At 29.0% G+C, this 12,089-nt stretch overlaps 1 protein-coding gene and 1 non-coding gene across 2 annotated transcripts in view; both read left to right on the top strand.

Moving 5' to 3' along the window:
- Window positions 1-4,204, top strand: part of LOC113385367 (MOB kinase activator-like 2) — a gene marked incomplete in the record, with an annotated part of 296,192 nt that extends 291,988 nt beyond the window's left edge. Inside the window, 1 exon segment of the mRNA XM_026623213.1 lies at window positions 3,297-4,204.
- On the top strand, window positions 2,931-3,003 carry Trnak-cuu. Its single transcript has one exon. It is a non-coding gene; the product is annotated as a tRNA-Lys (tRNA).
- Window positions 4,205-12,089: the final 7,885 nt, after the last annotated feature.

Raw genomic sequence — 12,089 nt, 5'->3', positions numbered from 1 at the left:
TCGATAATGAAAAAGTGTATAATTAGGAACGATAGCTTTTTCTAATAATGAAGTTGAAGTTAATTATCTTTATATATTTAATTTCCTACCGTTTTTATTGTCAATATTTTTTTCATTTATCTATTTCCTTTCTCCAGGCGATTCAGTCTAATTGAAGCCAAAGAAACCGAAGTGCTGCGCGACTTAGAACTCGCCCTACGACTATCAGAAGACGCCAATTCAACGCCCAACAATAGTAGCGCGGCCACCACCAGCAACGACACACATGCTGCCGTTGGTGATGGAGTGTGTTCGAATCAAAGTCAGGAACGTCGTCGACAACCGCTTCTCTGACGTGCATCAATGCCACCTTGGATGGACACCATCCTGCTTCGGGAGATGATGTCGTTTCTAATGAAAGATCGAACAGTGATGATTGTCCGACTTCTGCATAGTAGCAGGCTGATGGGTAGGTAGTAGATTTACAACCATCATGTTTTATCAGGCGATTTAGTACATACATTTATTTTAGTGTTCGTAATAGTTCGCAATAGTTAATAATGAGGGTTCGTCGTGGCGAAGGTCGTTAACGCGTGACTTTGTATGGACAAGGTCGCGCGTTCGATTACCCGCTCTGGCAATCTGTCATCGGGCAGCGCGATGACTATTTTCAAGTGAAAATATAGATCAAAATACGTTTCCAATTGAAAATAAGCCCATCTCGGGCACTGCGGTGTGAAATGGAAATGGGAAAAACTCTCACACTACTTCTTCCCTGAATCGAGTTGGAATTTTAAGTCAGCTCATGGACCTGCCCTAGGGCAGTACACCCATTATTATTATTATTATTATCAATGAATATTCGTGATGATATCATATGAATACGTTGTAGGTTCTTTCTCTCTGAGTCCAAACTATCACAAACTGACAAATATTGACTAATAACAGTTACAATTGACAGTTTTGCTCTGTATGCAATAGTTTGGGCTCGGAGGAAATGAAACCTGTAATTGATCCTCTTATCATTTATAATCCCTTACTTACTTCAGATTTTATGTAGAGAATATACTAAGGAGCCAATTCTTGGATAAAATAATTATGTTACGTTATATGTCTCTTTTATTGTATAAAAAGCTATATTTTGGCTGTTCGATTGATCGTTCTACACTAAGTCTACTTTTAAAACTGTAACCCTCAAATGGCACAAACGTCAGAGAATACCTTTGTTCGACTTCACGCGTGTGTTATCAGGAGCAACACAAATATTGATTGATTATGATAATATTGTTATTTAACATTTGTGCCATTTGGAGGTTAGGTATTAAAAATAGAATAGTGTAAAAGGTTCGATCGAACAGCACAGACATAGCTTTTTGAAAGTTATTTACTACCAATGATATTACTCAAGATGGTATTTACCAAAAGAGACCTGTAACATAGCATAATTAAGTTGTCCCGAAAATTGCCCCCATAATCCTCAAAATGTTTTTGATGAATAAAATTTGTGTTAAGTATTTGTTCTCAAGAGTTTTATTATACCTGAACGAAAATTTCTCAAACATTATATTTTCAACATATATCAATAATAAATAGATTAAAAATCCTTATCAAATGGTTTGAAAATGGGAATAAATGCATATGAAGGAATGAATAATGATTCACTGATTAAATATAAAACTAGTGGCATCGTGCTTAAGGCAAATTGCTGGAACTTTCCGTACCAGAATTATATATTCGACGAAAAAAATTAGTAATCAATAAAATTGATCAATGATTTACAATAATTGTTTTATAAATTTTCAAATAGATAATTATAATCATTATATATTTTATCGTTCAAAAATACAGTGAGGATCTTATCGCTCAAAGCACTTGAGAAAGTTTACATTAGCAGGAGGTGAATGAATGAATCCATCTGAGGGATATATTTATTACGTTTGGAATAACGCATTTGAAATATATAGATTTTGAAACTGAAATGTAAAGTATAAAACTTTGTATAGTTTTAAAAATTTTGAATTTTTTTTTCTTAAATTTTTGATATTTGCTTGAACCGTATAAGTATACTTTAAAAATTAAAAATCTTGGTACGGAACCCAACAAAATTGTAACAAAAAAATTAATACTCATTTTTAAAAACTTCATCAGATGTCTGATAATTTGATGTGCATACGTCTAATGTTCATTTTGACCATCAAAAATTTTTTTTTACTTTTTCCTATATATCTCCGAAACCGCTAGACCTGCCTTACCAAAAATTTTATCAATTATTTATTTAAAATGTTTTCTGAATCATCCAAATCGAGTACCCTTTTTTCTCAAAAACCGAATTACAGTTGTTGGCACTTTTTGCCAACTTCGAAACGGCTAAACCCGTTTTCACCACTAATTAATCAGCACGTCTTCATATCAATAGAAATCGAATGTGTTTTTAACAATTCAAATCGGTTGATTTGTGCGCCCGAAATCGTGGACGAAAAATTGTATCAAAAACATTACACATACACACACACACATCCATTTTTTTTTGGTATGCCAAAATGTTCAGAATCCTTTGAAACGTATTTTACGTTTGCAAAATTTATTTGGTAATTCGTTATGAATTATATTATCATTTGAGTATTTATCAAATTTGATTATAAGTAAAGTTAAGGGAGTAGAACAAATTTTATTTAAAAAATTGGAGGACCCTGGTACAAAACACAAAACTTCAGAAACTACTGTTGGAAACTTTTACTCCGTATATTTATCTTTTAATTTTTATATTATATTTTTGAATGAACTGCGAACTTTTATCACCATTTGTCAAAACATTTACATATCTGGTTTTAAATAAAAAAAGACAAATTATAATTTCTTGTAGTAAATGTGAGATGTTTCATACATTTGTATCCCTGTCGCTTTATCTTCGGTTGAAAACGACACCTGGCCATAATCAATGTTTGCTGTAAGCCCGGCTAGCTCAGTCGGTAGAGCATGAGACTCTTAATCTCAGGGTCGTGGGTTCGAGCCCCACGTTGGGCGATATTTTTTTTTGCATTTGGCTTAACGAATACTCGTGCCTAAAGTTCCTTTACATTTTACAAATTTTATTTTGTATAAAAATTAAATAGTATAATTATTGTTTGCCATGCGACCAAGAGAATAGACGTTAAGTAGCAACGAAATTCTTTGATTAACCTTTACTCGGTTTTAATGATGAATTAAATGTTTATTGTTTTATACATATACAGTATCCACTATGCCAAACGATTTACTTTTATAATTATGATTTTACCTTATAAAAATTTTAATATCGTGATTATTTATTCTTGTAGGTTGCGACAGCTGATTAACATCATTGCTAATTCGGCAGAATGTTGTGGACATTTTCGTATCGCCTGAGAAATTTTCTGTGTGGTCTCACTAAAGATATAAATCAAAATCATATAGCAGTTTCATTAAAACAATAAGTGATTTGTTACATTATACAGGATAAAAGATGGACTGATGAATTGGTACAATTTGTTGTACAATTACTAAGGTACTAGTTACCTTAATTTGATATATTGAGGTTGTTTTTAATTTTCATTTGTATGTAGTATTTATTTAAAAATCTTTGATAGTGTACAAGAGTGGCAGAGTTAATTTTAGTTTAGTGGACTGGTTTTGTTGCTAGACATATTAGTGGAGATAATTGATTTTATTAGTATATCGAATTTTATTTAGCAAATTAACAATTAGTAGTTTTAAAATAAAAACATATTTTATAACATTAGATTTGCTGCTGTACAAAAAACCGTGATGATATATACCTTAAATTCATCAAATATGTTTGGCAACAATATTTCGATTTTAATGTTATATTTTATCTCAAAATTTTTTAATGACCAGTGATGCACTCGGGACTGGAGGTCTGTGATCATGTCAATGTTTGAATTTAAAAAATATGTAACACAAGTCTTGTTTGTATCATTGTAATTTGTATATAGTTTATTTAATTTTCTAAAACTAATTAATTTTATAATAACTCCTCATTAAAGTATTCAATCTAGCTTTCTAATAATAAATGCCTAGTATTGTTTTCATTTGTCTTGTAAATTATGTTTATTATAGCTGGCATTGTGATTTTCCTTAATTTTCTTGTTTGTTGACTTAGTTTGTATATTTTAGTTGAGAGATAATTGATAAAAGTACTAAACACGCTAGTAAAATAAATTTATTAGAGGTTTATGAAGATAGTTATAAACAGAGAATAACAGAAAATGCTTTATTCTAAAATATAGAGTTAATAAATTATATTCTACGATATATGCCAACATGCAGGCATATTTCCTGAAATATTTGTGCATATTACCGTGCATATTAATGTATGTGTGTATATATAAATATATATATGAAGAATATAGAGATTATGCAATTATTAACACTTGCCTTTCATTATATTATAGTCGTTCAAATTCATTTTTAATATTTTCACTAAAAATATTATATATATATAACGTCTGATATGTAGCAATATTTAATTGTTTAAGGATCTTATAAATTAATGTTGTTCAAAATCATCTCAGTACTTTTTAGAATTAATCATTATATAGAGTAAATCATTAATAAATCTGGTGAAGTCAGTAACGTCTAACAAAATACCTACTCAGTATCGAATTTGACTCTCATTTGTGGACTTTCAAACAATTTATTTCAAATTTCAAATAGATATCTTTAAGACAAAGAATATTTTTAAAATACTAAATACGTTGTAACTAAAGTACATTTAATTTTTAATTTCAAGTCTTGTCATTCATTTATGATAAAAAAAATAATGAGCTGTATTCGCAAAGCAAAACAAAATAAGTGATTGTAAGATAACAAATAAATTAAGTAGAAGTATTTTGTTATCAAACATTTAATGAAATATTTCTAAATTATTCAGGAGAACTAGCAGTTCTCACAAACATTTTGATTAACAAATGCTTCTAAAACTTTGATTAATTCAGAATGAAATCAATAAAATGCATAATATATTTAACATAATGTATAACTAACTGAAGTTGAATAACGAATAACAATAAAATCATGGAAGAGATAGATTAAACATAAACTTCTTCTTCGGGGAGTTAAAAATTGCCTATTGTAAGTTTACTTAGTTGACTGAGAATGCATTTTAATTTTATTTCATATAATCAGTTTTACACCTGTCCTTAAATGAACAATAAGTATAACTGTATGATTAAAGAAAAAAAACTTTAAAAATACAAAATCTTGTACCAACGTCAGATATTTTGAGAATTAGCTTATGTTAATGTAACATGAATTTCTTTTTTAATATTACTTTGATAGTGTTGTAGCATAGTTCTCTAGCAAGTGGGTTTGGATGATCCTCGAGGTGGCTTTTGTAATTGTCTGAATATGTTCGTAACGTTTATTGTGTTCATGTCCGTTGTCTTTATGTATTCATCAATTAGGTACATTCTTTGTGGCATTTAAAATTTCTTTTAGTAATATATTTACCCATCTTTGATTTTTTATCACGTTTTATTTGGAAGCTGATTCCAAAAAATTGATATTTAGAAAAGTGCTAAGTAGACTCAAAATTATAAAACTTTATTGTAAATTTTATATAAAGAAAACGGCTAAAATGCATTTTTTTATATCAAAATAAAAAATCGTATGTATAATTTGATACGAGAAATGATATTCAACGTCAAGATTGAGAACCATGAACATATTTAATTCTAATTTTGTCTAGAAGGTTGAGAACCATGTAATTTTTCGATTGTCAATGTTGGCTAACATGGCAAAGCGGTACCCGGCAGAACGCTGAAGATGATTGTTCAGTAATGATAAAGGTTATGCAAAAATACGTTGTTAATTGTTAAACCGTTTTTAAGTTAGTTCAAGCATAATTTAACATAATATTATTAAAAGAAACATTGTACAAGCATTCGTAAGGTTGTTGCAAATTTAAGAATATGGTAAAGTGGTATTTTGACAAGAGTGTTAATATTGTGACTCATGTGCTGCCAGTTGGACCAAGTTGTTTTTAATCGTGGTTTGTGACGAAGTTACATATGTAATTAATTTTTAGTATTTATCAATAGTGGATATACATTCAGTTAAGTGTTAATAAAAGTTTGTGTTTTTGATAATAAAAGTGATATTACCATGCCTTATAGAAAATAATGCCGGTTGCAATTAGTTGTGTGTCACTGACAAGAAGGATGGCCATTACATGTCTTGCATAAGTGTCAAATTTAAAATGACTTGAGTTAAGGTAAGTTTTTTAAATCTTTTATCCATAATTCTAAATTTCAAGAAATACCATAGGGTTTGTTTTTATGCATTTGTACACAAAATGATAACGATTTTGCAGACGATAAATTATTATATTATCATATACATGCGTTGCATAACTGACAGATGATCATAAGAAGATCCCTTTCTCGACATTGTTGTACAATTATCGGAGTTATCGGTGATTGTGAAATTAGAAATACGTACAATAGCCGTAGAAATTTAACAGTACTCATTCTAGTCAATGTGCGTGTATGTATATGTATGTTTGTATGTTGTATATCAGTTACTATAGTGCGGCCGGGCTGGCAAAATTACACGGGCCTCTGGCCCAAGGGGGCTCCGGCCCAAGAGACTGCTCAGAAATGTTTATAACTTTTATACTGATTTGCCCCATTTTTTTCACATCGTTTTCTTAAGAATCTTTTCTGTAAACGTCGGTTTTAATCGATATCGATTATAATTATTTTTCTTCATTGCGATTCAATCTAAACAATATTTTTTTTATGAATACTCGAACCTAATTATAAGTGAAGGGGCTTATGGACATTACTGGGACAAATATAACGTGTAATTGTGCACGCTGAAAAAATTTGAGTTTATTAAATTTAAAACCTAGTACAACATGACGGTTTTTACTGAAAAGAATATTCCACGGACACCAGATGGATATTTTCTAAATATCTGCCTTTTGCTCGTAAAACAGCAGCGTATATTCTGGGCATCCTTTCAATCAATTTATGCAATAGTTCCGTCGTTATTTCATTCCAGCGATTCAGTAGGAACGTCCAAACCTGTTTCATATTAGTTGGTTGCAATTTTCTCTCTTGTCTGTCCAACTCAATCCATATATTTGAGTTCTTTCTGCTTCTTTTCGACTGATTGTGAGAAGGAATTTAGAAGTGTGCTAAGGATCATTATCTTACTGGAAAACCAATCCGCGACCCACAATTCTTTTCTCACATGGAAGTGGGAAAAGGGGTTTCTCAAGTGCCGTTGAAATTTTTTTTTATTTATTTTTCATAGCAAACTATACAAAGAACATTCAGCTATATATTATTACAGGTATATATTATTTGACTGCGTGAGAAGGATCGCTATCCTGCGATAGCACCTTCTTAGATGTTATGTGATATTTTGTAGTAAATCATTGCAGATTGCTTTTTGAGACGCTTTGGTGGTAAAAGCTTGAGCAGATCTAACGCTAATTCGTTTGGATGACGACTAAGACGAGTTTTGTATCTGGAGCAGTAAAGACTAATTTCTTCTTCTATTGTTCCAATTCTGAGATCTTGATGTATCAACCAATTGGGAACGTATTTTGGAGCGTTCACGATTTCTTTCAAAATTTTATTTTGGAACCTTTGTATAATAGTTATGTTTGAATTACTGGCCGCACCCCATAGTTGTAGGCCGTAGGACCATATTGGTTTAATAATTGTCTTGTATATTAGGAGTTTATTTTCTATTGTGACTTGTGATTTCCAGCCGATTAACCAATTAAGTTGCCTACGTGTTATGTTGTGGTAGACTTTTTTGTCCATCAATTTTCACAATGTCACCAACAATGCCCCCAGCAAATCATCACCAGACTAACACTGAACCTCTCCCTTACCGTAGCCAGGACCCAGTCTCCCCTATTTTATAAAAATCTACTTGAATTTTTTAATGGAAATATTAGTTTACTTTTTCTGATATTTTTTACTGTAAACTTATATTATAAGCTTATGATGAAGTGGCATAATAACCAGGTATGACTAATCTTGGTGCGTCTATAAACATACTGTAAAAATATTCAATATATTATTTTTTTTGCATATTTTTTTTGTCAAGCAAAAAAATACATTTTTAATATATTAAATAAAAAAAATTCTTGTGGGGTTTTCACATATTTTTTATTAAAAACAAACAACGTCTTAAACAGCTATTTATGAACAATATTTATTGTACGCAATTTTCATGTGCCATAATATAGCTAAAATGTTATTTTCCACCTATAGTTTTTATGAACATAGCTCTTGAGAAGTTAATTTATGTGAAATATTTGGTACGATTACATATTCATTATTAATAATTAATATATAATATATTTTTCATTCATAGCATAAAAAGATATTTTTTTATTTATGCAATTTTGTCAATACAAAAAGAACTATATTTGCAACTTAATTGATCAATTGATGGTTTTATTGAATCATATTGATATATATATATATATATATATATATATATATCAATTAGTAATTTTTAATTTTACATTTCTCTGCTAAGCAATATTAAAGATCTGCACTTTTCACTACTTTTTAATTTTATTTTGCATACAGAAATTGGTTTGCAATGGCAGTGGTATTGAAATGTAGTTAATATTTTTACCCATGGATAGTTAATATATTTATTTATAAAAATATTCAGTATTTTCTACATCGCAAGGCAGGTTATATTAACGCTAAGCTCAATGGGTTTTTGGACCTCAATTTATGAAATGAAATATTTTTTAGAAAAGGTAATACAAATATTTGGTTAATTATAACTAAAAATTGTATAACACATTCATGATAACTAATAAATGATGAAAGCATAATTATGCAATTAAATAGTATAATTTTGATTCAGGATTAATGCAAAATCATGTTAATGATTATAACACCACATAATTTATGAATGTTTCTAAATAAATCATTATATTTATAAATGCTTAAAAACTATTCAGAAAACCTTAGGTTTTATTTAAATTCATTAAATACATTATAGATTATAAAATCACGCAAGTATATAAATAAATATATTCATTTTTATTTAAAAAGCTTAGCTCTATACAATATTCTATCTTATAATAATATTTAAAGAGTATTTTATGAAGTCACACATTGACGGTTAACATATATGGTAACTTAATTGATATGGCAAAGATGCCTGCATATGCATTTCTATTTTAATTCTAATCGGGTAATTGACATTATTTGCAAAAATATCGATACTCGGATATAAGTAATTTTTTTATAATATATTAGACTTGAAATTCGGCGAAACTTGTGATCCTTTGATAGGGTCTTAATTCTAATAAAAGTTTAATAAAATTTAAAAGGAACATTTATTAATGTCAGTACATAACTATATTGTTTAAATAGAATCAACAACTCTTTGGGGACGGCTGTCCACCTGAGTGGACAAACATACTCTGTGAGGCACAGGCTATTTTATAAACGATGACTCAGTTTGCATCGAAAAGTTGAATAAGTTACATATAGCAGCGATAAACAGTGTTGTATTTTGAAAATAATTTCAAGTTATTTTAGTAGTATTTTTAACCTTTTTCTTTGCTATATAGTCTTTTTTTAAATATTTAAAACGACCGAGCGCTTTTACATATGGCAAAACGACTGGCAAATTTTGTTACTATTTACAATAGTACAGTATTGAAGATGAGTTTAAAATAGACATTCATACAGACAAATTGTTTTGAACGTCATCATTCTTTATAAAATAATCAAAAATAAATTAATATTATAAATGTATGTCCCTCAATGACCACAAATTTTTATCAAACAAATTGCATAACATACACAATGAAATCAAGTTTACAGCCGGTACAGTAGATTGTTTTGAAATCGGTGCCGTCCCGTAAGTGTTAAAAGGTACATTTATTAATGCCAGAACATAACTATATTATTTAAATAGAATCAACATTATATTTCAAAATTTGGTTCGTTTCCGATAAAAAATAAAAAAAATTGAATACAATACAATAGTAAATAAAATTTTAGTTATTTTTTACATAAATGTACTCAACAGTATTCTTTGTTTGTTAAGAGTAATGTTTTCTGGTATCTTTGTTCTTGAGGCGTCGATATTTATGCAATTTTAATAAATATTGTGCAAAATTCATATGCTATATTATTATACACATATTCTAATTACAGTAAAGGTAGATTTTGTGACATTTACAAGTAAACATTAAGCGTAAATAAATAAATGTTTTACACTGATTGAAATATATAAAGCTTTTCAAAGCGATGCGCCCTGTTCACTGCGAAAATATTTCAACATAGACTAGTAAAGCTATTTTTTTAAAATAGCTTTTGCAAAGAGATTTAGTAGTACTTGATTCATATTTTAATTAATATTGGTATTTGCTTAACATTTAATGTGATTAAACTTAAATAGTCCGTTGAATTGAACTATTGAAGAAAAATCTTTGTATTTTTTTTTAAATCCTGTGTTAGGTTTCATTACAAGAAAAATGTTACAACCATAAGTTTATTCAACTTTTGAAATTTTTATATTTTTAACCCTTAATATAGTAAATTGAACACAGTTTTACAACAATCAAAATTTTTTACCAGCACCCTTAACACGTTCACTGCCAACTCTTGTTAGTTAACGAGCTTTTCTCGGACGCAAACTACGAGTTCTTCCGTACAATTGAAATAAGATTTTATTGTTTTTTTTCAAAATTTTGTTAAAAACTATGCACTAGAAATATAATTTCTAATATCTTTAACACGTTAATCACCACGATAATTCTTTGTACAGTTGAAATAAGATTTTATTGGTTTTTTCAAAATTTTGGTAAAAACTATGCACTAGAAATATAATTTCTAATATCTTTAACACATTAATTGCCACGATAATACCAGAAAAAATTCACATGGGTAACTTTATTAGATAATTTAGTTCAAATTGTATCAAGAAAACTTACTGTATCAAAGACAATTTTAAATCCTTGTACAAATAATATTTTTTAATGTCATATATATGACTACTATAGCCCTTTTATCAAAACTTTTTTCCTTTTACCAAATCGTGTGTGTCAGACACATATGTCTGACATAGTTCATGTAGAACCTAGCATCTGACACATCATATAACGTGGCGGTTAACGTGTTAAATCGCTGTGGCAGTGCGGGTTAGAAAATTCGTTTTATCTTGAAAGTTATGGAAAAAAGTATTTAAAAAAAATAAGAGAATCCTTTAAAGTAACTACATTTTTAGAATTTTGGCAGCCTACACGAATGCTGAACTACAAAACTAAAATTGGATATTTAAAATCTGATTTGGTAATGCCATTTAGCATATTTTCGATTAAATTTTCACGGTTGTACATTTTAAGATCAATACTAAAAATAATATTATCTATCATATAATAAATACTAAAAAATGTTATAGAATTTATCTACGAGAGTACTTCAGATGTTTCTTTTTTTAAATTATTCTTATGTATTTGCATATTTTAATTCATTTGATATAATTATTACGAGTTGGATGTAAAAATATATCCAAATGATTATATAGGTTTACAAAATAAAAAAGTTGTCTGTATTGAGTGTGCGATAAATGTTTTCTAATGTATTTTTTACTGCTAAACTCGAATTTCCAAAATTTGGAGTTAAACTGTAAAAAACTGAAAAAAAGACAAAATCTCCAATCTAGAAATTTTTGCTACATGATAATTAAAATCTTATAATTTTTGTCGTTTCTGCAACGTTTCTTTCATATATTTTGAGTATCTTTTTGTACTTTCCAGCAGTAATCTATTATATAAAAATAAGTCGGGTTTTCCTTCCTGACGATATAACTCCAGAACGCACGAACCGATTTTGACGATTTTGCATTCGCTGGAAAGGTCTCGGGCCCCGTGAGGTTTATAGCAAAGAAAATTGAAGAAAAATTTCAACAGAAAAGTGTAAAACACTTCTTCTTTTTTCACATACAGCGTCTTCTCTGATACTCAGCATGTACTAAAAACTAATATTTTTTGTTTGACAGCTACTCATTGTTCTCTGCTCAGTTAATTTCATGTGACAAACCGGCATTGTGTTCACTGTGAAATTGTGCAAAAA

The sequence above is a fragment of the Ctenocephalides felis genome, unplaced genomic scaffold, assembly GCF_003426905.1.
Source record: "Ctenocephalides felis isolate EL2017-DRISC unplaced genomic scaffold, ASM342690v1 CF-g0.4_SCAFFOLD_03571, whole genome shotgun sequence".
NCBI classification, from domain to species: Eukaryota; Metazoa; Arthropoda; class Insecta; order Siphonaptera; family Pulicidae; genus Ctenocephalides; species Ctenocephalides felis.
This window is presented reverse-complemented; position numbering and strand designations above follow the sequence as displayed.